Raw genomic sequence first — 5,000 nt, 5'->3', positions numbered from 1 at the left:
GCACCACTCTCGGCCTGCAACGGAGACACACAATACGTAAACATCTGGAATGCGACAATGTCGAGTGCATCCTCTCTGCCACATTGCACCGTCGACACTATGATAACCAGAGCAGTAGGTCCACCTATAAAAGCACAATACCCCACTCCTCCGACAACTACCATTGCTCAGATAAATCAACACCACCAACACACATCCTACACAGAGGGGCACCAAATATCATCCCCCGCCCTCGTGTTATACCACATGAAAAATTGCAGAAGTGAGAGACACACATCCGCCAGCCTCTTGCTACAAGCATCGAACCGACGTGACGTATCTGACGGTGACTCAGGCATCCGTGTACTGCCACCACTATCCACCCCCCCCCCCTCTCTCTCTGCCCCCTTCCCACACAATACCAAATTTAACCAACTTTATCGCTTAACCTAACTGTGGCTGTACCAGTTTATCGCTTAACCTAACTGTGGCTGTACCAGTTTATCGCTTAACCTAACTGTGGCTGTACCAGTTTATCGCTTAACCTAACTGTGGCTGTACCAGTTTATCGCTTAACCTAACTGTGGCTGTACCAGTTTATCGCTTAACCTAACTGTGGCTGTACCAGTTTATCGCTTAACCTAACTGTGGCTGTACCAGTTTATCGCTTAACCTAACTGTGGCTGTACCAGTTTATCGCTTAACCTAACTGTGGCTGTACCAGTTTATCGCTTAACCTAACTGTGGCTGTACCAGTTTATCGCTTAACCTAACTGTGGCTGTACCAGTTTATCGCTTAACCTAACTGTGGCTGTACCAGTTTATCGCTTAACCTAACTGTGGCTGTACCAGTTTATTGCTTAACCTAACTGTGGCTGTACCAGTTTATCGCTTAACCTAACTGTGGCTGTACCAGTTTATCGCTTAACCTAACTGTGGCTGTACCAGTTTATCGCTTAACCTAACTGTGGCTGTACCAGTTTATCGCTTAACCTAACTGTGGCTGTACCAGTTTATCGCTTAACCTAACTGTGGCTGTACCAGTTTATCGCTTAACCTAACTGTGGCTGTACCAGTTTATCGCTTAACCTAACTGTGGCTGTACCAGATTATCGCTTAACCTAACTGTGGCTGTACCAGATTATCGCTTAACCTAACTGTGGCTGTACCAGATTATCGCTTAACCTAACTGTGGCTGTACCAGATTATCGCTTAACCTAACTGTGGCTGTACCAGATTATCGCTTAACCTAACTCAATTTGTCCCTTAACCTAACTCAATTTGTCCCTTAACCTAACTCAATTTGTCCCTTAACCTAACTCAATTTGTCCCTTAACCTAACTCAATTTGTCCCTTAACCTAACTCAATTTGTCCCTTAACCTAACTCAATTTGTCCCTTAACCTAACTCAATTTGTCCCTTAACCTAACTCAATTTGTCCCTTAACCTAACTCAATTTGTCCCTTAACCTAACTCAATTTGTCCCTTAACCTAACTCAAGTTGTCCCTTAACCTAACTCAAGTTGTCCCTTAACCTAACTCAAGTTGTCCCTTAACCTAACTCAAGTTGTCCCTTAACCTAACTCAAGTTGTCCCTTAACCTAACTCAAGTTGTCCCTTAACCTAACTCAAGTTGTCCCTTAACCTAACTCAAGTTGTCCCTTAACCTAACTCAAGTTGTCCCTTAACCTAACTCAAGTTGTCCCTTAACCTAACTCAAGTTGTCCCTTAACCTAACTCAAGTTGTCCCTTAACCTAACTCAAGTTGTCCCTTAACCTAACTCAAGTTGTCCCTTAACCTAACTCAAGTTGTCCCTTAACCTAACTCAAGTTGTCCCTTAACCTAACTCAAGTTGTCCCTTAACCTAACTCAAGTTGTCCCTTAACCTAACTCAATTTGTCCCTTAACCTAACCCACGTTGTCCCTTAACCTAACCCACGTTGTCCCTTAACCTAACTCAAGTTGTCCCTTAACCTAACTCAATTTGTCCCTTAACCTAACTCAATTTGTCCCTTAACCTAACTCAATTTGTCCCTTAACCTAACTCAATTTGTCCCTTAACCTAACTCAAGTTGTCCCTTAACCTAACTCAAGTTGTCCCTTAACCTAACTCAAGTTGTCCCTTAACCTAACTCAAGTTGTCCCTTAACCTAACTCAAGTTGTCCCTTAACCTAACTCAAGTTGTCCCTTAACCTAACTCAAGTTGTCCCTTAACCTAACTCAAGTTGTCCCTTAACCTAACTCAAGTTGTCCCTTAACCTAACTCAAGTTGTCCCTTAACCTAACTCAATTTGTCCCTTAACCTAACTCAAGTTGTCCCTTAACCTAACTCAAGTTGTCCCTTAACCTAACTCAATTTGTCCCTTAACCTAACTCAATTTGTCCCTTAACCTAACTCAAGTTGTCCCTTAACCTAACTCAAGTTGTCCCTTAACCTAACTCAAGTTGTCCCTTAACCTAACTCAAGTTGTCCCTTAACCTAACTCAAGTTGTCCCTTAACCTAACTCAAGTTGTCCCTTAACCTAACTCAAGTTGTCCCTTAACCTAACTCAAGTTGTCCCTTAACCTAACTCAAGTTGTCCCTTAACCTAACTCAAGTTGTCCCTTAACCTAACTCAAGTTGTCCCTTAACCTAACTCAAGTTGTCCCTTAACCTAACTCAAGTTGTCCCTTAACCTAACTCAAGTTGTCCCTTAACCTAACTCAAGTTGTCCCTTAACCTAACTCAAGTTGTCCCTTAACCTAACTCAAGTTGTCCCTTAACCTAACTCAATTTGTCCCTTAACCTAACTCAATTTGTCCCTTAACCTAACTCAATTTGTCCCTTAACCTAACTCAAGTTGTCCCTTAACCTAACTCAATTTGTCCCTTAACCTAACTCAATTTGTCCCTTAACCTAACTCAATTTGTCCCTTAACCTAACTCAAGTTGTCCCTTAACCTAACTCAAGTTGTCCCTTAACCTAACCCACGTTGTCCCTTAACCTAACCCACGTTGTCCCTTAACCTAACCCACGTTGTCCCTTAACCTAACCGACGTTGTCCCTTAACCTAACCGACGTTGTCCCTTAACCTAACCGACGTTGTCCCTTAACCTAACCCACGTTGTCCCTTAACCTAACCCACGTTGTCCCTTAACCTAACCCACGTTGTCCCTTAACCTAACCCACGTTGTCCCTTAACCTAACCCACGTTGTCCCTTAACCTAACCCACGTTGTCCCTTAACCTAACCCACGTTGTCCCTTAACCTAACCCACGTTGTCCCTTAACCTAACCCACGTTGTCCCTTAACCTAACCCACGTTGTCCCTTAACCTAACCCACGTTGTCCCTTAACCTAACCCACGTTGTCCCTTAACCTAACCCACGTTGTCCCTTAACCTAACCCACGTTGTCCCTTAACCTAACCCACGTTGTCCCTTAACCTAACCCACGTTGTCCCTTAACCTAACCCACGTTGTCCCTTAACCTAACCCACGTTGTCCCTTAACCTAACCCACGTTGTCCCTTAACCTAACCCACGTTGTCCCTTTGCCTAACATAGTTCACTGCTCGGAATCTCTGGTGTCGTTGTTATCCTCATGTAGATGTCTTGCGAGTGTTGCTTACTTTCCACATATTCCTGCTATCCACTGTCAATTGTACTGCAATAGGACTATATCGCCGACCCCCCCCCTCCCCCCCCTCTGTCCCCCTCTGTCCCCCTCTTTGTGTCTCTGTCCTCTCAAGCTGGTCGGTCTGGCGTTTGAGTGTTAAATGAGCCTCGCAGCTGTTCAGTTGCATTCAGATGTCGACGCCCTCAGTGTACGTCGTGGTATGGTCTGTGTCCATTGTCCGCTGATGTCGTACGCGTAACCCACACGCTGTACCGATCATCGGTCGTTACGTACAGAGTGAAGTAGTGTGATACGTGTGACCGTACGCTGGCTGTGCCCAACGGTGTCGAATCTCAATTTCCATATGTTGTGCTTGATGCTACTTGTCTCGTCTCCCAATAACAGCTAGGTTGCACTGTGGTACGCCGTAGAGGCGTGTGGGAGGAACGTACGAACGCATTGTATGTCACCCTGGGTCGCTGGGGGTGGTGGTGCGGTGAGTCAGGTCAGGTCAGGTCAGCGTGAGCCGTCTGATGTAGTGACGCGTGTATTCCGACTTTGTCGTATTGCCTCACACAAAGTGCTACCCTGGTGGACCGCGTTCCATATCTGGGACATGCCGCAGATGCCGGTTGACAGTGGATCGCGGAAGGTACATCGCATACGTGCGCGGGCCACCTTCCACGTGTTCTCTTCTGCACATGTCGCAGTGTGTATGTGGTCTGATGTAGCGTGTCGTGACACATGACATCCTGGCATGCAAGAATTGTTGAATTCGCAAATGTAGGTGGACATCTACGTTTACTGCCCAAGATACGCAAATGAACTGGAAATCCGTTGTTGAGCGGTTGTTCACGCTGGAGGTGAATCTGTGATGGCGACGATCGGTACAGCTATTAACCGGTTGTTTCAGCGGTACCCGCCACATCCACACGCGTGACTAGGCCCATGTGGGTATGAAGCGATACGCGGCGGTGGCTTGGTGGGACTGTTCCCGGCCGGTGAAGGGGGGCCGCCCGGCGTGTTGGCCGCGCGCTGCGTGGGCGCACGCGCAACAGGCGGCTGGTGGGGGGCGCCGAGTGGCAGGAGCGCCAGCCGACGGGCCCGGCAGGCGGCGCAGCTACGCTGCGGCGCACCCTGCACGCGGCGCCTGGCGGCCAAAGTTGGTTCAGCCGAGCCCGGTGCGAAGCGCGGTGGACATCTGCAGTGTGCTGGTCTGATTGAGGACTGTGTGCGTTGAGGATGCGCCGCCGCCTGGCACTCGGCGCCGCGACGCCGTCTGCTGCTCGGTCGCCCCAGCGGTTCTCGCAGGTGGTTTGTATCGCAGTTGTGCGGACGTGTTGGCGCGTGCGCTGTGCTGGGAGAGTTCGCTTCTGCACCCAAGTGGGGCTTTGCCCTTGTGTGGCGCTGGCGTTGGAGCTGC

This window comes from Schistocerca gregaria, unplaced genomic scaffold (genome assembly GCF_023897955.1).
Source record: "Schistocerca gregaria isolate iqSchGreg1 unplaced genomic scaffold, iqSchGreg1.2 ptg001201l, whole genome shotgun sequence".
In the NCBI taxonomy this organism is placed as follows: domain Eukaryota; kingdom Metazoa; phylum Arthropoda; class Insecta; order Orthoptera; family Acrididae; genus Schistocerca; species Schistocerca gregaria.
The sequence above is the reverse complement of the archived record's forward strand: the minus strand, read 5'-3'. Positions refer to the sequence as shown.